Genomic DNA, 21,847 nt, shown 5'->3' with positions numbered 1-21,847 from the left:
CAACACATAAAACCATATATATGAAAGAAACAATAAAGTAAAAATAGTTACAGAGATTCCAGAAAGCAAAACAGCCAAAAAAAAAGGAAGCCTAGTGTTAGAAGCCATGACACCCGGCCAGCAAAACGTTGAGGGCACGTGAAAAATTGAAAATACACAAGCAAATACTCAATGAACATAGATTATACACATAAAACAAAGGTTTTGTAACAAGATCTTAGGAAGTTTCAAAATGGAAAAACGAAGTTCAGCGTTACAAGCACTGACACTTAAACCGACAGAAATTCAAGCAACACAAAATCAGGAAAAGTGAAAAACAAACAAGCAAGATGATGATTTGCATAGAATAAATACGAACAGAAATACGCCACATAAATGACATAAAGGCACTTAAGCTACAACAGTTTTCAATTCATTAGAGAACAAAGACAAAGAGCTCTGGAATATATCAAGACGATCGGAATATTCATTATATGCACATTGTATTCTGCAGATGCACGAGCGTCGTCTACTTAAAGCATCTGTTCTGAACGTTCGAAATCTTCGGAAAAGTTTGTTCGGCAAGTTGACATTGATAAGTGCAACCAAGTCATCACACAAAATATCACCATGAAGAAGTTTATAAAGAAAGATAATGTCAGCTCTCATTCGTCGACACCAAAGGGAAGGAATACTTTTGAGACAAGACATGCTGCCAATAACAATCATAATAATAATATTAATTATAATCAGTGAATCTATGAATTATGAATATTTATTGTGCCCAGGAACGGCCGTGATGCCTTGGTGCTGGCACAGAGATGGATACAAGTGAAAAAAAGGAAAAAAGTGAAAGGAAAGAACGTTTTGACAATGTATATTACAAAGTGTCCCGCACAAACCACTACAAAACATAGATAGCGTATACACTATATGCAATGAACACAAACAAAACTGACAGGATACAACAGAATTCGTAATTACATCGTACATATGAAACAGAACATCGGCACACTACAGATAATCCTTTAACGTTATAACAGCAATCCACAAAATGGAAAGCAACAAAAAAGTCATATAAACAGCATACTGTCCTTATAGTAAGGCAAAAAGGTAAAAACAAGTTACTATAACCAGACCAAGATCCAATCAATATGACGGAGGAAAGAAATATTCCATATAGTTCCATGTAAGAGAATAAGAGGGAGCATATTAGCGAATGAAAATTCTGCAAGTGTCTGAGCTGAATTGATTGAGGGAGCTGTTAAAAATATCTACGGCTGCAGAGTAGAAGTTACACGTGCTCTGCAGCCTGAAGAGCGGGCAATGTCGGTTACAGGAGCAGAGAGTACGAAAAGGATGACATTTTCTTGTGGTTTTAAGAGGCACTGTTAGTTGGAGCTCAGAAAGAGGTTCCGCACTGCTAATTTGTCCGTGTATGAGCTTAAAAAGAAACAAGAGGTCAGCTGTACTGCGCCTAGCCTTTACATCAGGCAGCATCTCAAGTACCGTGGTCCGGAGTAAATACGTGATACTCGCGAGGGAAGCGATGTCTAAGTATAGACAGCAGCTTATTCTGCAGTTTATCAATGGCCCCGCTGTTAGATTTGCATGTGCCATTCCAGACAAGCGAGGCATATTCCAGCGCGGGACGCCAGAAAGTGCAGTACGGTTTCAGGAAGGACTTTGCAATATGGAATTTTCTAGACATCCGGCAGATTATGCCCAAGCAGCGGAGAGCTCGCTGTTTGATGGATCTAACGTGCGGTGTAAAAGTCAGCTGGTTGTCAAAGAGCACGCCAAAATCAGTTGTCATCGAGATTCGAGGCAAAGTAACATCATGAACTGAGTAGTGATAAAGCAGGCAGTATGTTTTACGCGTGTACGACAACACTTTGGTTTTCGCTGCGTTCACTATCAGTTCGTTCTCTTTACACCAGAGTGTAAATGCATCCACGTCTCTTTGCAAATGCTCGCAGTCGCCAAGACACGAAACTTCCTTGAAAATCTTGATGTCATCAGCATAAAGTAAAAAAGAAGAATGCCTTATAGCAGCAAAAACATCATTGACAAATAAAGAAAACAAAAGAGGGTCTAGACCCAACCCCTGTGATACACCTCTTGAAACGCAGTAACGGTAGGATTGCTGGCCGTTAACATTTACGTAACAGGTCCGCCCACGCAAGTAACTAATTAGGAGGTCAAGGATCGAATTATCTATGTTCAGGAGTGACAGTTTAGAAATTACCAATGGGTGACTGACCACATCAAAAGCCTTGCTCAGGTCAAATTACACAGTATCGAGCCGCCTCCTATGATGAACTGCTTCGGACCCTCACTGCATGACAGAAACGAGGTTAGTTGTTGTGGAACGTCCGGACATAAACCCGTGCAGTTCGGAAATTAGTATGCCCTTAACACTGGAAGTTAAAACATTGTGCAACACAGTCTCAAAAAGCTTAGACGCCGCACACAGAAGCGAAGTAGGCCGATAGTTTCTAGCACTATCTTTGGCCCCAGTTTTGAAAACAGGCACCAAGCGTGCTAGCTTCCAGGCTGCTGGAAAAGTAGCAGATTGAATTGAATTATTAAATATAGCGGTTAGTATAGGAATCAGAAGCTCCCCATAAATTTTTAATATTGCGGGAGCAATGCCGTCAGGGCCACAAAAAATGACGGTTTGAGACGGTTCAGGGCTTTCCGAACATCGTCCTCACTTATTCTGGGAACGCAGAATTTAAACGACGCAGAGGAAGCGTTGGACACAATGTTAACTTCACCCTTTGGAAATACACAGCTTAAATGATCCGCAAAGGCATTAGCAACATCTCCAATCGGACTTCCATCGTCGTCTAGAAGGTTAACGATTTCGGCAACCTTTCCAGAAGATCGAGAGCGAACATACTGCCAGAAACTTTTCTGGTCGCGCGTATCGCTGATTTCTACCTTGGCTATGTAGTCTGACCGATCGCGATCATACAGCTCTTTACACAAGGCTCTGAAATACTTAAACTCCTTTTTCCAAGCTTCGGATTGTGTCCCGCGAATTTTCTTGTGAGCACGGGCTTTACATTTTAATGCCTTTTGCAGTTCCGCAGAAAACCAGTTCGGAAGTTTAGATTTCTTTCCGGACGTTCTTGGTAAACATGTGCATTCCTTGCTGAATAATTGTAGAAAGTTTCTCGACTTGGTCATCAACAGAGGGAAGTTTCACGAGGAGAGACCAGTCAGTGTTACATAAGTAGTTTTAAAAAGCAACGTAACCTCCAGCAGCATAATTGTACGTTGGATGTGCAGAATGGCCGGAGCATCTCGATTGCCCCGACACATACGGCAGTGAGATATGAAGGACAGGATGAAATTTGTCGGGACGGACCAGCGAGGTATCCAACAGAGAAATGGTAAGGCTCACCTGGTTGGAAAAGCAAAGGTCTAAAACATTACCGCAAATGTTTTTACACCTATTACTTTGTTCCAGACCACTGAAAGAAATAAAGTTTAACAGATAGTAGCCCCTCTGGGAAATATAATGATGATCGTGTCTCACAGTGCGATCATCCCAGTCTACGCCGGGAACGTTGAAGTCCCCACATATAAATTTAGTGTCTAGGTAGGCATTAACAACATCCTCTATTGACGCGACACAGCATTGAAATTCAGCGTAGTTAACGAATGGAGGTATATAAAAGGTGGAAATTAGGATACTCTTGTTGCTAGCGCCGAGAACCTCCACCCACACTGATTCTGCAGCAGTTTCGAGGTCTGAGCGACGACGGCAGTTCAACGACTTGTCCACCGCAATGAGCACTTCACCACCGCAATTTTTAGAAGTGGGGCCAGTACGGTCTCTTCGGAAAACAACATAATTATCAATAAAATAATCGCTAGACGGAATTTCTGAGGATAGCCAAGTTTTGGTAAGTACGATTACATTGTATGGGGACGAAGCTGTAGAGAAAAAAAACTGAGCAGACTTGGTCCTCAAACCATGGACATTTTGGTTACAAACACTGATCATGCGGTCGAGGAAAGTTCAGGCAATAATAATATTAACAATAATATTATTATTAATAAAATTACATAATAATTACATAATAATATTATTTTATTACAAAGAAGACAAAACTACAAATTCGCATTCCTGCCAAAGCCACAGTAGGCCTTATTGGGAGTGCCCGGCCGATTGCGCACATCCGTGTATATAGCTGAACATGAAACAGTAACACAATCGTCAGTTCAAGATGGTACACTATACCCACGAGTGAAAAAAAAAAATACGGTAAACTCTAAAACCAATACAGGAAACACTGGTCGTTCCACAAAGTGACGGGAAACAGGAAACAAGCCTACAGAGTTGGGCATCAGGGCAAACAGAGTCAGGCAACTTCAGAGAAAAATGCACGTAGACGATTTTTCAGTTCACGACTGTTCATTTCAAATACACTGGGTGGCAATTTATTGAAGGACGACAGAACAAAGTGGCGCCGCATTCTTTGATCATACCTTGTACGACACCGTTGTATTCGATACAGATCTCTTCGTCTGAGGCTACGTGTAGGAAGGCATTTTTCTTTGTGGTTACTCGTCCAAGAATGCTTTAAGGCGATTATTTTCATAAACAGCATAAAAAATTAGGAAATTGTAACGTTGGGAAAATATCTGCGCTTCCAGGGAGACATAGATTATAGGCTACACTTTTGAGCCAGGAGCTTAGAATAGAATTTAGCGTCTCCGGCCATCAAACCGAGCAGTGTCCGTTCACTGTAATGCCGTAACAAAAAACACTGTAGCCCGACGCATGCAAAATATTTTTCCGCTTTGATAGCGGCTTAAAATAACGCAAGTTGTACATAATGCACGAAAGCGCACGCAGCTTTTTACATACAAATGGTAGATGAGAATTCCATGTCAGGTCATTTTCAAAGATTAGACCCAGATATTTTACAGGCAAAGCATACTTCACTAGTGTTCACGTAAAAGAAAAATACGAAGACGTGTACAAAATTGACGGGTATTCAAGCACTACATTTATTAATAGATTGTGGAAGCACACAAGCTACGTTTTAACAGTATTAACCACCATTAAATTTGCTGCATCATTTTATCGGTGAAAAGATGCTAGCAGACTCCCTTAGGGAGATACATTGACGCCGGCCATGCAAGAAATTTTGAAGCAACTGCACGAAAGGTCCCCTTAATCCAAGCAAGGAAAGTATACGCAACAGAAAACTATGGTGTACACTGTCAAATGCTTTCTTAAAATCTAAAAACAGAGCCCAGGCAACTTGGTTATGTTGGAAAGCCATATTTAGGTCAGAAAGGTTTTCCAGCAGAGTTTCAGTGCTTTTTTCTTCAAGACAAGCACGTATTGGTGAGGTGAAATACATTCCCAGTGCCCTAAAAGTCTGTGATAATTCGAAACAGATATTTTTCTAGCATCTTGGAGAGGCATATTAGAACAGATATTGGCCTATAGTTTTCTTATTTGTTACGATCCCCTCCTTTGTGAAGGGGAGGAATTATCACTGCTTTCATATCAGTTGGTATGTTGCCCGTTGCAATAATGTTGTCCAAGAGTGGTAGCAGTACAATATAATGGCATCAGAATTGCGGTGCTGTTCCGAGATTCAAATTTTATTTTTGCTTGCATCTGGGCCTGTGTCTAGAAATAATCTAGCTCACAGCGAAATGTCGAAAGTGAGGGATACCAGTTCATACAATTTGCGGTAATCAAAATGTGACGTTATTATTGAGAAATGCCGTCTTTGTTACAGACTGCGTCACAGATTTTTGTGAAAGGAACGCTACAATTTAGTTAGAACCCTGTTCATAGGCAATAACGTTTCCGGCAAGACGATAGAATCTGGTACTTGTAAACAATAACAAGGAGCAGTGGGGAAATTGTGTAGGGGACGGGCCGTTCTCTACATTGAAGGGCGTGAGAAGGCTTGTATTTCCGCGGGGAGCCATAAAAATTCAGAATAGACAGAAGCAGTGCGCTTTCAGAGCACAAATAAAAGAAAATGGAAGGCCATTCCGCACGGCAATGCTAGATGACCAGTGCGGCTGTAAATTTATGCTCTCTTAGTAACGACAGTTAGAATGACTTTCGTGCCGCTATTGTATACCCAGGTATACACGCTCGTAACTGCAGAAACATTTTGGACAATGACAAGTTGATGCACGTAACACCACTTGGGAATCGGCTGGGCAGTTTTGTTGAGGAGTCTGAGTCTACTTTTGTAAATGCAAGACGCCAAAAATCACTTTTATTCTGTTCAAACACGTCCACATTAAAACCAACAGCAGGGATCGCGGGCGGCTAACACACGGTCCGGGAACAGTCTGAGGACGCCTAAACATTTCTTCCGAATTCGGAATTCAAAAACTTTATTGTTAAATAAAACACTTTAGACGCTTCTTGCCACCTCGCTTTCTGAAATTCCTCAGGCGTCTCCTCGCTGGACACGATTTGCTTTCCGATACGCTCGCGCCTTTTTCCTCAAAATTTTATTTATTTATTTATGGCTCCGATCTGTCTCCAACGCGCGGCGCCGCTGCTTCTTCCTTTTCGCTAAAGCCGAGAAAATGCGCTTAAGCGCTGTTGCTGTGGTATGGAACACCTCGCGCTTTCAAGATAAGTGAAGGTTCATGCATTTTGACGTGAATATATAAAAATTGGCTCCAATCCACGCTGTGAAGGTGGTTGCAAAGCAAAGCTCTAAATGACACCCACCGGAATTGCCTATGCGACGTCACTTGAATTCACACACGTGGCTCTACAAGGAGTGAAACCAGATAATCTACCAGCCGTTACCAGGAATTCCCGGGGGCAGAGTACCGGACGCAGCAGCACCATCGGCACGACTGGGTTAGAGCGGCGGACGCCGTCGCTGTAGCCGGCCGTGAGTCGGGAGAAAGAAAACGGACAGGAACGTCCTTCGAAGGGTGCGACAGAGAAACCTAGCTATCCGGATGGGCTAGCGTAGGGCTACACCACTGCGTGACACAAGCACAGACACCGAGACAATACGGCTTTGTGAGCTAGTGATTCGCGTTTATACCTATTGAAAAGAGTTTACAGAGTTTCAGATTTGCGAGAAAGCTGAGTGAGCTTTTTTATAATGGGTATTTATTAAGACCAGTTGCTACTTTCGCCTTTTGTAATACCTCTTAAAACACAACCGAATTGGTATTCACTAATTTAGAAAGCAGTGTCCCATCGTGGCAAGCAGTGCACAAAAGGTAGCGTTTCTATAGCAGCGAGATGTCCAATATTATTTTACTTTACGTTTTGCCGCTTTGAAAACCAATCCTTAACGTATTTTTATCGTACGATCACTTGACGCGAAGTTGCTCCAAAAAAAGGCCCAAAACAACTGTGGGTAAAACAGACGACAAAGACGTACCGCCGACTCCGCCGCTTGCGAGCAGACACTTCCGCGCAGGGAACGCTGTGTAAAATCTCCGCGTCATCTAGAGTGTGCTCCCTGAATAAAACCCTCTGTCCCCCTTACCCCTGCAGCCGCCTCCGCCACATTGGGATTTTGTTGTCCCGCACGCCACGAAAGAACCGTTGGCTGGTAGACCTAGAAAGCTTTGCTTTAAAAATGCGGAGAAACCTTTTATAATACAACCGCAACGTCGTAAGGGGTAAGGGTGCTGGAGAGGCGCCTACCAACAGATAACATGCACGAACCTGTCGCAGGTAACAGCAACGGAAACGACAGCAGTGCCATAGCTCGGCAACGAAAGTGAAAGTATGTCCTCGGCTTTCTTCTACCTTTAGATTCGGTACTCGTACACTTGTTCTGACTTTCTATATGCCATGCGGCGCTATCGGTGTTACCGAACAAAATCTAGCTGCGCACAGGAGTGCGAGAACAAGTGAGCACCCAGTGCAGCGAAGAATGAATAAAATGTACGAGCGAAAAGAGCAGCAGAAAGGATAGGAAGGCGCACCGGAACCACAGCAAGAAAAGTTAAGAAGGAAAGTAACGGACGTGGACATGCAGCGTTGGGTTTGTCTAGGGGGGCCCAGAGGGTTGATGGTACCGCCCTGTCTGGTTTTTCACGGGTTGTGGGAAGCTAAGGATGGCCGTAACCATGGTTACGAGGAGAGCGAGCCCCGGAATGGAACGCGGAAAAGAGTTTCGCTGTTACTGTAACACAGTGCGTGATACCGGCATAGAGCGCCGCTGAGGGATTGCATGTAGGATACTGCACATGGGTGCTGTGAGACGAGCTGCACGGGGGGAGGGGGGTGCGTAGGAATTGGTCAGTTCAGTAGTGCGTTTGTGTAGCGTTGAGTGCATGGAGTTTTCTTAGTAAGTATACTAGAGAGGAAACTGCGCCTGGGAATCCATGTCGGCGTGGGTGGTTATGGAAAAAGCACAGAAACTGGCTTGGTATGTCTATCGGTATCTGAAGCGTCCTTTTGGGTTACTTTCCCCAGTATGTATACGTATGCCTACAGGGTAGCCAAAATGGCTTAAACTCGATTAGCTTCTCTCGCTTCGCTTGGCGACTGAAAATTCGCTGCATTATTTCATGCTAACAGAGCATTTTTTTATAAAAGCAAGTGGGATGAATAATCGCGTTGCATGGCCATCGGTGCATATTTACGTAAGAACAAGCGCACAATGTGAACACACTATTTTGTGGTACGGGGACTTCGCTTCACGGTCATTCTTTGCTTTTTTTTTTTGTTTTGCAGCAGTACTAGGGCCCGTACATCTTAACTGAGTGGGCAATCTGCCATCTCGAATGTTTTAGGAGACGGTTTTGTACAACAACACGACGATAACACCGCGAAGGCGATGTTTTTTAGGTACACGCATAAAACGTTTCACAGCTTTTCAAACAATTTATTATTTGAAATATTCGCCAAGCAAAAGTCTTTAGTGAGGTTCTCCTAACATTTTACATGACTACCAGCATGGCCTGCAGAATAGTAGGCACTGCCGATCCGGCAGACTCTGAGCAAAAGAAATGCACTTTAATTTTAATTTCCTAAGCTTTATTATAGCGCGTTTTGTTTTACACTTATACAAATCAGCACTCTTAATCCCCACATTGTGGCGCTATATAAAGGGTGATCAAAGTTAAGTCGACAAGTTTCTTTAAAAATAGGCGCTTAGATTTCCACGAAAAAGACCTCTACAGTGACGTTATGCGCCCAGAGGGACATATAAATAGGAGGTAATTATTGATGTAGGTGACCTAATTAAAAAAAAATTGCTTAATTACCTTTTTAGTGGCTGCAGTAACCAGGCATGTTTGTATTGGAAAGTTAGGCGCAATCATGTTTCCACGCAGTTTCGATTGGCAGAATTCGTCAAGCGCATCCGTAGTCCGAGATATCAAACGGCGAAGTTTGCCGTTCGCATGAGTACGCATGCAAGACTGTCGGTACCGGCACAAAGCTCCTTCCTTCTGTGACGTGCCTGCTGTGTACGGTGTTCAGTTCGACAAAGGGGTGGACGCACAGGAAAAGTGATATCTGGCACCCATTCATTCTTGGCTGGCGTTATCGCAATCTGCACTACTCGGAACCGCTATCGAAACGCAGAACAAAAGGGAGGAGCTATGCGCTGGTCTTGACTTCTAGCATGCGTAATCATGCGAACGGCAATTAAACTTTGCCATTTCATATCTCAGACTACGGATGCGCTAGAATTTTGTCAATTGAAACTGCTTAGAAACACGATTGCGTCTACCTTTCCAATACAAACATGCCTGGTTACTGCAGCCACTAAAAAGGTAACTCATCAATTTAAGTTAATTAAGCCACCTAAATCAATAATTACCTCCTAATTAAGTGTACCCCTGGGCGCCAAACCTCACTGTAGAGGTGGTCTTGGCGCAAATCTAAGCGCCAATTTTTTAAAAAAACCTGTCGACCTAACTTTGATCACCCTGTATAAATTTGAGGACACTTAAACATTTCAATCCAAGCCAACGATGAAGCTTAGTCGAGAGTGCAGCATGATGGCGGCCTATGACGACACAGACGGCCTTAATTCGCGCCGCATCGACGCTAGCACCAGATTCCTCAGTAGTGTATATAGTAAGAAACTGTATGGGTTAAAGAACAGCAAATCAATAATATTGCAGTAATGGTCTTCCGTTTCGGGCGGATTTGAAACGATATGTCGTCGCATGGAAAAGATCTCAACCGCTGCCCGGAAACATTGCATCCCAAAGATGCCTATGAATAATAATTCTTGCCTTGTACTATTTTTATGGTCCGTTCAACGCCTATCACACTTACAGCAGGGTGATCTGCCGGTGGATACCTGTGCAATATTAACATTTCTAAGGTCAGCCATGGGACCTTGTTCTTACGTGTCTCTCCACAACCGTACTATGTGTATATGGGACCATTTCACGCAATATTCGTGAATTTGAACAACATTGAGACGAAAAAAATGCATTGCGTCGAGTAATTTGTTCCATTCGTACAAGTCTGCATGTTTCATCACCCCCGTACTTGGCCGCCTTCATTTTGAATAGTTTTAGCGTTTGCTAAAGCTAGCCCCGACGTTCCCATTGGTCGTTTTAACGGATAATTATGGACCTTCCTTCTTGTTGCAAGATAAGGCAACTGAGAAGAGGAAAAGCAGCACCTCAGAATTCCCTACTTAAGCCAACGACAGGACAGAGAAGTAACAGTTTTCAAATGTCCACTCGGTGAAGTAAATTGTGGCTGTATGTCCTAGTAATAAGTAACTCGTTCAGACATCTGCTGTTGAAGAAGCTGTAATTCAAAAGAAGCCTCCGCATTTATATCAGCTTATCCAAACTAATTGATGTATCACAAGCAGTTCGGTATGGAATGGATCGAACTTCATCCTAAATAATAAGGTCAAGCTTGTCGTGTTTAAAGCAAAACTTTACCAGTCTCATCTAGCCATATTGCCGTAACGGGGAATTTCACCTTCATTTGACCGCAGCGTCGTCGTACCCTTGGCAACACATCTCGCGACTCGCCGTGCCGAGCTCCACCGACGGCCCCCTTCGATATCCGCCGCCACCGTCGCTGTTGGCTTGGGGCATGCGCTCACCGCAGCTAGGTCGCCGCCTGACCACGTGACTCTCCGCGTGCACGCGAGCTTGTTCAGGGATGAGAGCCAAACCGGGTCGTGTTCTCTGAGCCAAGGGCAGGAGCGCGAGGCTTTTATCCGTGGCTGGTAAGCGGCGTATCACCAACCTGCGGGTATTGCTGATTCACTGAAAGGTGTTCGGAATGCCAAGCGCGCGAAGCTAGAGTCGGATACTGAGAAGAGCGAGCTGTTCGTCTCCGCAAATGGCGCTAGCTCCACCACGACGTAAAAAAACAGAGGCTCTTGGCAAATAGTACCGTCGTTACACCCTAATGAAATGTTAATTTGATGAATTGAAATCAATATTTACCGAGGCAGAGCCGAGCTTTCGGTTTGCATTTAGAGTTACTACTCACATAAACCGGAGCCAATTTTTTGTGGTTCCACTGCCGAGTTTTTAGCGGATGCACAGCCAGTGCGGGGTTGCCAAGTCATAGAGGAGCAAGCAGCCGATGGAAAAAACTACCACTGGTGATCTCTTCCTCCAGTATTATTGCTTGCTAGAATGCAGTGTTGCCGTACGCCTGTTATACTAGCAACGTAAAAAAAGCCGTGATGCGAAAATCTCTATACTATATATACCACTCAATCAACGTAGTACTAACCTTGAATGAAAATGAAACAAATGCTGTTCTTGCGCGGCTGTGCGTATATTAAAACTAACAAACGATGCACAAACATTTTACACCTCTTAGCCTGCATGTCTAATCCTTTGAATTATAAAAAAAAGCAAACACAAGGCGGCGCAAAGGCACTTCTAATGTGCCAGCCGCTGCAGCCGCTGCAGCCGCCATTCGCTTATGTTTTCGGCCGGCTCGCGGCGGGAGAATTGGGCGAGCAATAACGGTGAAGGCAGCATTGTGACGCCGCGCCGAAAAAAAGAAAAATGATGTCCTGAGTACGAGCAGCGCCCAGCAGCCACATCGGTTTCCTTTTCAGTCGTTGCCATGACGATTATTGCAACACTTCTTCGGACGACCCGAGCCACCAGGGCGAAATTTAGCGCTGCTGTCTCCGTTACGTGGATCCATTGTGAATGCTACAGATACCCACAAGTGCTATAACTGCGCAGCCACCATCGAAGTCGTAGACAGTTTGGAACATGATGGCGACACACACCTATAGCTCGTTCTGCAAAGCTTTGCGCTTTATATTCTTCGTGCTACTGAACCCCTCGCCCTTCAGGGACACCTACAACGGAGGGAGGTTTTTTTGACGGACAACAAAAGCCACCTAAGCTTTGCCTAAAGTGAAACTTAACAACCTAAATCAAGATGACGAAATGAGAAGTTTGTGTCATACAACATAATCAATCTGTGGAGTCTCCCCCCCCTCCCCTAAAACAGAAAATGTAACATAAAAAAGTGCGAGGACCCAACTTTGTAACAGCCTCAGTTCGTATACAATTAAAAATTCCCCGGGATAACGGTAAAAATTGTTACAATAGAGAGTTTTAGCTGAGCGTTTTTGACGCTCAGCTATGCTCCCGACGGCCCACTAAGCACAACCGGAGCGTCAGCGGCAGAAAGGCTTTTAGCTAAGCGGCTAAGCGATAACCGTATCTCCCTCGACGAGGAATGATTCTCGTCACTGATCGTGCCCTGTGCGTGGGCAAACCAAAACGTCATCGCAAGATACGAATAGGAATTTGGTCGCTCAAGTAATGTAAACTGCCGTGTTTAGTGCCCCACCTTTTTAAAACGATGTAGTCGCTTACATAATGGTTCTAACTTATTTTAAAGAAGCCGATAAACATTGGAATAGCCAATGTAAACTGCCGTGTTTAGTGCCCCACCTTTTTAAAACGATGTAGTCGCTTACATAATGGTTCTAACTTATTTTAAAGAAGCCGATAAACATTGGAATAGCCAAGACACGGCTATCTTTTTCGGCACTGCATAGAAGCAGCCCCGCGCTTCGGTCGACGTTTTTCGCTGCCGTATTAAAGCTTGTTGAGGAGTGTGCCACCTTTGCCTTTTCGGAAGAGCTTTCGCGATTTCGTCGCTCGCGTTTCAACTAAAAAAACAGAGTTAGCGGGAGCGCGCTCACATCGCGGGGCAGCCTTGCTGATATTCCGCACGGTAACGTAAGCGGCCGCGACGGTCCGCTAAGAGGCCCGGATAGCGGAGCGGGGCCCCGCTCCGGTATCGCCGCTAGCGCCTTTGCGCGCCACGCATGCGCAATGGCGCTCCCGCTAGCTATCGGAGCGGAGCGGACCGTCAGAAACGGTCAGCTAAAACTCTCTAATATGACAAATAGAGAAGCTAGATAGCAGAGACTTTAGGCAAAACACTAAACAAAGTATTGGAAGTTATATTGGTGGATATTTCAGTAGGGGGGGTCTTGTGTGTCTTCTCCGTTGCGAACTATAGGCTGAGCCAACTGCATACGCTTTGCTCCGGCTGTAGTAGTGGATAACAAGGTTTTTCTGAGAAGGCCTCGTGCACCATACCGACCGTGGTCTTCGCTTTAACCGTCTCAAGCGTCATGCTAAGCATCCTTCATCAATGGCATTGGATCCCGGGGCTTTCTTTGTTGTATACCGCTAGCCCTATTTTGGCGCCGTCATTCCCATGCAATATTTTGGCACCCTGCGAAGGCTGCACACTCTATTTAAGAGCGCCTGCTCATATAATGGATGTTATATTCAGCTTCCGTATTACTTTGTGTTGTTTCACACCCAGGGGGCACGTCTGTCCTTTATGTATATATTTGAAGTGTTGTGTACAATAAAAATATTTCGTACGGTGGTGCTGCCGGTGCTTCTTACATCCTTCGCAAACGCCACATTGGCGACGAGGTTGGGATAACAACCCGTCACGCTACCTTCAGCATGGAGTTCCGCCCGGATCTGCCCCGCCATGAGTTTCGCCGGCCGTGCACCACCGCCACCGTTCCTCCCGACACCTGGTCGTCCGTGACTTCCATGGGAGGAGTGGGAGCAGACTTTACCCGTCTACCTTCTAGCGTCTGGAGCAGCTGAGTTCCCACCAGAGCGAGCAAGGTCATTCTTCTGCATTGTTTGGGGGCGGAAGGGCAGCGTGTTTACGGGACTTTACCTGCAGGTCAAGCGCCGCAGCACCAGCACCAGCAAGCGTCGCAGCACCGGCACTACAAGAGAAGCCTCCCGCGCCCGGTACTGACGAGTACGAGTCTGCACTCATCGCCTTACGGCAGCAGTTTTCGACGTCGTGCAACGTCTTCGTCGAGCGTCATCGTTTCCACCACCGCAGCCAGCAAGCAGGCGAGTCCGTTCATGACTTTGTTGCTGCTTTACGGGAGCTCGTTTCGCATTGTTTGTTCGCTTCACAAGTGGATGCTCTGCGGGACCGATTTGTTGCCGGCGTTGCTTCCAACCGCGTACGTGAATGGATGCTGCTCGAGTGTTCCTCCTTTTCGTTCGCGAGTGCAGTGAGGATCGCTCTTCAGTTTGAGGAAGCAGCAGAAGAGCTGAAGGAATTTTCTGCCTCAGTCGAGCCTGTATCTGTACGGCGTCGTCCACAGTATTCCCATTCTTCTCGAAAATTCAATTCACAGCCACAAGCGCATTTTCAGCAGAACTTTCCCAGGAGCTCGAGCGCTTCACGTGCGCCGTAGGGGCACCGCCCCTCTCGCCGAGACAGAGATAGCCGGTCTGTTTCACCGCACTGTTTCCGATCCGGCTCGCGGAATCTCCGCGCATCAGCGTCGCACTGCCCAGCGCAGGTAAAGAAGTGTTCATTTTGCGGTATCAAGGGCCACTTTCAGAAACTATGCAACCACAAGCGACAAATGCAAGGCAGGGTTCGTGAAGTTGGATTCAATGACGATGCTTTGTCATGTGAAAGTTTTGAGCAAGTTTTGACTGTGCAGCACCCCGCTCGCAGCGCAATTTACGTACAGGCGGGGACTTAATTTTCCAGACCACGCGAGCGCGTGGAAAAAGGCACCGATGCGCGCTCTGGAGGCCCGGCGCCTGTTGTCGAGACCGGCGCGGCGCGCATGCGCGTCCTGTTTTAATCGCAGGCACGCCGAATTACTCGCTTCCTGCAGAGGGGCTGCATTGGTCACTCAAGCACCACAGAGCGACGCCTTTGTAGCATTCATTTCATCCCGATGGCACATTTGGGGCTTGATATGACCATTGCGCCGGCTTTGGAGCAAGTGCTCCTCGCGTCCTGATAAACACTTGGAAGGAATGTTTTGCTTGTTTTGGGTTTTCTCGTTTTAGACGATGAGACTGGCGGCTTGCGAACGGCGTCCCCGAATGAAGCGTGTACAAAACACAATAACACGGTGCCACGCCACCGACAAGGAAATGCCATCTATATGAATAGCAACCTTCAATCACCTTGTTCATTTCGTAATTTGGCCACTGAACATATATTTCAGCTCGCTCTCCACTGCCCATAAAGAAGGCGATTTGCAAGTTGTATAAAAGAAATCCTCTTTTTATTTTAAATTCTACTTCCTTACTTAAAAATGATTCAAAGACATGCCCATATAAATTGTCTGTTCGTTCCGCGCGTCGCATTCGTAAAAATGGCACCTCGGGTTGCCATTGAACGCAGTAAAATTATTCGCTACTTTTGAGGAACCGTTTTTCTAAGCGACATTTGCCGGCTTACTAATAGGACAAGAGATGCTGTCAACCGAGGAATTCATGCCTACGGGGATGAATTGCTTCAATGCCGGAGCAATTCTTCAAGGTCGGCTTACACTTATTGATTATGAGGTTTTAACTCGCCGACGCTGCAGAGGCGATTAGGCGCGCTGTAGTTAAAAGCTCCGGATAAATTTTGATTGCCTGGGGATGTTTAATTTTCGCCTAAATCCTGAACACGCTTGACCATTTTCGCTTTTCGCCGCCATCACAAAAGGGCCAACTTGCAGATGCCAACGGAGCGGGAGGACAAAGTCAACAATGAAACAGGAGGGCAAGCTGACTGTTTTTCAGTGGTTGAGCACCCGTTCATTAGTCAAAAGAACATTCGGAAGGGCCATTACGGCGAAAACTAGCGAATAATGTTATGGCGTTCTTCGATTGGAACCCGAGGTGCCCTTTTTTACAAATGCGGCGCGCAGAACGAACAGACAATTTATATGGGTATGTCTTTCAATCCTTTCTGAGTAAGAAAGTAGACTTTACAATAAAAAAAGAGGATTGATTTTATAGATCTTGCAACTCGCCTTCTTTATGGGCAGCGGAGAGAGAGCTGAAATATATGTTTGGTGGCCAAGTTACAAAATAAACAAGGTGAATGAAGGTCCGCTATTCATATAGCTGGCATTTCGTTGTCGGTGGCAAGGTAAATATAATTGGTAGCGAAGCTTCCATAGAAGCCCATACGTTCAGAAAATGGCGGCTCTTAAGCTGCTCATGGGGCTTAGCGCCATCTGTGTGAGGAGGGAACACTTCCGGTGGAACAAAAAATAAACAGGATGTGACGCAAGATTCGGCCAGAAAGTGACGTCATTTTGGTGGCATTAGCGGGAAAATTTGACTTCAATATAGCCTTAGCAGGCTTTTGATCCCTGAGGGCTCATGTCATTGCCATCTGACGCAAGTTGGCGACCCCTTGGCGTGTGTGCTTCAAGTCAACGCCAGCTTATACTCGCGACTAGAGAAACGTACTTTAGTATACTGTCGTAGGATTAGCGTCGGTGTTTATAAAAACATCTTGCATCTTCTCTGAACCTTTATTCTTTATTCATGCCTTCCACTGCTGTATAAAAGCAATCAGTTGTTTATTTTGATTTCAGTGGGTGGCAGCTGTCCCGGCGTCTTATCAAGTAGACAAGGGTTTCTACAGAAGTTCACTCAGCATTCACGCCTGCAATTTCCTGGTTGAATTATTAGGCAAGTGTCGCAACAGATAAGTAAAAAGAGGAAAAATGGATCAATGCAAACGAAAGTGACAGCAGTTTGTAAAAGCACATAGCAGGAAAGATCTGGCAACAGCACCGCACGGAGCAGCACAACACCGTACTGCGCTGGAAATAATGCTTGCGCATACAAGTGCGGGAAGCAACGAGCACTACAAGCGTTGTAATGCAATAGAAAAGACACTGAGATAGACAATTAAAGCCACTCGTTTAAATTCGAGTGGTACTACACTGAGAAGTCCTAGAGTAATTGACACCACTTGCTCCGAGCCAGCCCGAGGTAAAATCAAGTGATAACTGTGACATAACAAAGCTTTAAACCCATTTTTTTTTTCGAAGCACCACCACGTCCCCTTACACAACCTCAGTGCACGTATTAGCAGTACTATAGTTTCGAGTTACCTGTGGAACTGAGAGTAAAATGGTGCGGTAAAACGGCAGGCGTACGGGAGTTGCTGTTGCAACCTTGTATGCGCACAGATAACCAGCAACTGTATCCTTTCAAAGCGCTGTCGTTACACGAAGGCATATCACAAAAAGAAGCCGCTGAGGAGTATTGTCGGCTCATATCTACAGTATCCATGCCTCCGCCATTCCTTCAACGTGTCCCCGACGTAACGCCACCAAACGCTGTAGCCGCAATGAACCTTCCGTTTTCTATTCGAGAGCTCGACACGGCCATCTCGAATTTCAAGAAACGTTCTTCTCCAGGTCATGATGACATACCTTACGAAGCGATTTCCCATCTGTCTCACCATTCCCGCCTACGCCTTCTGGAATACTACAACTCAACCTGGCTCTGTGGTAGTGTTCCTACAGAATGGAAAATCACTAAAATTACTGCAATCCTAAAACCTGGGAAGCAACCGACAAGATTCGACTCATTCCGGCCTATCGCCTTACTAAGCTGCATTGGCAAAATCATGGAAAAAATGATATTTAAGAGAATTACGTGGTACTTGGAAAGCAGAAACCTTTACCCACCTGAAATGAATGGCTTCCGGGAAAACAGATCCGCTATTGATAACATAATCGCTCTCGTCGCTTCACTGGAACAAGAACTACAAAGCGGACACATACCGACAGTAGTATTTCTTGACATAAAGTCAGCATTTGATTCAGTCTTGCACACTGCAATTCTAGAGTCCTTAGCTGTCCTTGGTCTTGGTGGAAGACTGTACGCCTGGATTGCGAGCTACCTCAAAGGACGTGAAATTTTCATGTGCACGCCAGAAGGCCCTACTTCCCATCACAGTATACAGAAAGGAGTGCCTCCAGGAGCCGTTTTAAGTCCTCTATTATTCAACCTTACGCTTATCCACCTAAAGCGTGCGCTCCCTCCCGGCGTCAAGGTCACACTTTATGCGGATGACATCTGCATTTGGTGTGCGGCAAAGTCACGTCGTACAACGCAACAGCGGCTGCAGAAAGCTTTGAGCAATGTGTCTTCGTACCTTGCGTCCAAGGGTCTTCGCCTTTCTTCCGAAAAAAGCGTTGCCATGGCGTTCACCCGCAAGCGGATGAGACAATACCCTCTAATCCTTGGCGGTCGTTGTCTGCAATACGCACGAACACAAAAATACCTTGGGATCATCGTAGATAGAAATCTATCATGGGCGCCCGAAGTCAAGCGATTACGTACTCATCTCTCTGCGGTGGCACAAGTTATTGGATACCTTGCTGGATGTCGATGGGGCAGCGACTGAAGATCGATGGTGCTTCTCTGCAAAGCATATGTAGACGGCTTGCTGCGCTACAACCTGCCTGTTCTGCAACGGCTGTCGCCCACATGCAAAAAGCAACTCAATGCGGCTAGAAATAACTGCTTGCGTACCTGCCTCGGCCTTCCTAAGGGCTCATCGTGTGTTGGCACTGTCGCAGAGGCTGGTTGCTTGCCTTTAGATATTATTAGAATGCAGGAAACATTTCGAATATACTTGAGGCATAGGCTGCACGCAAAATCCAAGTTCTTGGCAGGTATTGTACGATGCAACAAAATTTCGAGCTTCGCAGAAACTCTAAATACTATAAACACTCTGTACCTACCCAACGACGACAACTCATGCCATCTGATTTCCCGCCTTGGACTCTATCACCCCTATGGATAAAATTAAACATACCTGGACTCACATCAAAAAAAGTTATGCCTCAGATATGCCTCCTTCAACTAACACTTGCCCATATAAGTGACCAATACTCTCGTATGACCCACATTTTTACTGATGGATCATCTACGCCTGACTGCAGTTCTTGTGGGCTCTTCATTACATCCACCCGCCAAGCGCTCTCATGCCGTCTTGAGCGCCCAACATCATCTACATCTGCTGAGCTTCATTCCATTAAACAAGCACTTCGCTACATTCTCCGCCAGCAGCCAGCACAGTGGGTAATCTTTACGGATTCGAAGGCAGCACTGCAAACTCTTCGACGTGCCAGCTGCTTCAGCATTCATGAACATATATCCCGCGATGTCTCTTACCTAAATCATCTAGTTTGTGTCGCCGGACACCGCGTGATACTGCAGTGGATCCCTGCCCACTGCGGCATCATAGGCAATGAAAAAGCAGATGAAGCTGCCAAGAGAGGACTGCAACTGCGGAACGTGAGGAATATTTTCTTCACGAAGCACGATGCCTCTAGGCTAGCAAAGGAGCTTGTTTTCAGGGAAAGAAGCACCTTCTGGTCTCTCCTGGAAAACCAGCACCCATTCCTGCATCAGGTCGACCCAACTTTGGCACTGAGGTTACCGGAGCGACTTCCACGTCGGCTAGAGACTTTGCTCCATCGCTTACGTCTCAACGTGGCGCTAACACATACCTACCGCTATCGCCTTGGCCTAACCTCGAACCCCTATTGTGACAACTGCGGTTCACCAGAAACCGTCGAGCACATTTTACTGGAGTGTCCTACATACTATCAAGCAAGAAACAACCTCGCACAGAAGATCGAGTGCCTCAACCACAGTTCCTTGACTTTAAAAGCACTTCTGGGACCATGGCCATCTCCCTCCTCTCAGTGTAAGGTGCTAACCGCATTATTTGAATATCTCAATGACATCGGCGTCGCTGAGCTGATATAGGACCAGACCATTCTTGCACTGTACAACCGCCCATAGACTTTTCACGTGTCGCACTGACGGACCCCAACGCACGCGCTTCCTCTTTTTTTTCACTTCTTTTATTTTCTCCTATCTTCTCTCTCTTCCACCTTTCTTCCTATTGCAACTTTTTTTCCCTCCTCCCGTACCCCGCAGAGTAGCATGTTGGCGTCAACATGCCGGTAGACCTCTCTGCTTTCCTCTAATAAAGAGCTTTCTCTCTCTCTCTCTTCGCAACCTTGTACAGCACATCGTTTCCGAAGGTACCGATGAAAGCGCTCCGCTCCAACCGTTGGCAGCATCGTCCCGTAGTTCACCGTGCCCGCCGGACAGGGTACTAAACGTTTTCAGCGACGGTACAACGCACCTCGCAACTCCACGCACAGCAAAAATTAAGTGCACACCATATTAACAAGGAAAAACGGATGCGAATGCGCACCACCAAAACACGCGAGGGGCGTTTCCTAGCAGACGAACTTTAGGAGCGCCTTTCAGAACATTACAAGGACTGCATCACAGAGCAATGAGATGTGCCATTCTTCAGAGGGCGCTACAAAAAAGTTTTTGAGGATCAACAGCATTTACATAAATTATTTACACACTGTGCCTAAATAAATGTGATTCAAAAATAAATATTGTTCGTAAAATATAAACGCTGTTTTATTGTTGAAGAAAACTTGGTTTTTTGTTACTAGTGTTTGTTCCCTCCTCACCTAGTCGCGCTTCAACCGCAACTCCCATAAGCCAACTTGCTGATGTCGCTGGCAATAGGTTCTGAACCGCTTTTTGCCCGAAGCTTCGCTACCATTTATATGGTAGCGAACCTTCCGGTGCCGCGCTACCTTGGTCGGTGGCGCGGCACCGTGCAATTGTGCTTCGTACAGGCTTCATTCGGGGACGCCGAGCGCAAGCCGCCAGTCTCATCGTCTATAAACGATAAAGCACAAAACAAGCAAAACATTCCTTGCAAGTGTTTATCAGGACGCGAGGAGCACTTTCTCCAAAGCCGGTGGAATCGTCATATTAGGTACCAAATGTGCCATCGGGATGAAATGAATGCTACAAAGGCGTAGCTCTGTGGTGCTTGAGTAATGAGTGACCAACGCAGCCCCGCTGCAGGAAGCGAGAAATTCGGCGTGCCTGCGAGTAAAACAGGACGCGCATGCGCGCGGCGCTGGTCTCGACAACAGGCTCCGGGCCTCCAGAGCGCGTATCGGCGCCGTTTGCCGCGCGCTCGCGTGGTATGCAAAATTAAGTTCCCGCCTGTACAAGTGCGCGTAGCGGATGTAAAGTTGGCGTTCCTTGTTGACTCAGGGTCGTCTGTTTCAATTCTGACGGAGCAAGAATTTCGCCGACATTTTCAAAGCGGTTTTCTCGTCCCACCTGCGCACGTCACCTTGTTTGACTATTCTAAGCGCGGAATTTTCGTTGAAAGCTGTTTCCAGGCAGACGTTTAATTTAAAGGGCGCTCTGCACCACTTATTTTCTACATCGTTCACCAAGGAACCCGTCTGATTGGCCTTGACGGCATTAAGGCCTTAAATCTTCCAATTCAGGGCTCCACTCTCGAGTGCCTGCACGCGTTCGTTGCCCCATCGCCGCGTGTCAATTACCCCACACCTTGTCACATTCCAACGCCCTCAATAGAGCAACCGAGGCAAGCAAACCTTCCGCCTGCCTTGGCACACGACTTCGGTTAACTTTTCAGTCCTGAGTTGGGCCTTGCTAAGTGGTTCACGCATCGTGTAAAGACTCGGCAAGGCGTGGAGATGGTAGCTTCGAAGCTTCGCCGTCTGCCATA

At 46.0% G+C, this 21,847-nt stretch overlaps 1 long non-coding RNA gene and 1 pseudogene across 1 annotated transcript in view; one reads left to right on the top strand and one right to left on the bottom strand.

The window, feature by feature from the left end:
* The window catches only part of LOC144173493 (uncharacterized), a 91,734-nt gene that overhangs the window by 56,799 nt on the left and 13,088 nt on the right, over window positions 1-21,847 (bottom strand). The gene's annotated exons all lie outside the window — the stretch shown is intronic.
* LOC144173733 (uncharacterized) lies at window positions 13,946-14,978 on the top strand (annotated as a pseudogene).

This window comes from Haemaphysalis longicornis, unplaced genomic scaffold, assembly GCF_048455015.1.
Source record: "Haemaphysalis longicornis isolate Haplotype H1 unplaced genomic scaffold, Haemaphysalis longicornis Haplotype H1 scaffold_3, whole genome shotgun sequence".
Classification (NCBI taxonomy): Eukaryota; Metazoa; Arthropoda; class Arachnida; order Ixodida; family Ixodidae; genus Haemaphysalis; species Haemaphysalis longicornis.
This window is presented reverse-complemented; position numbering and strand designations above follow the sequence as displayed.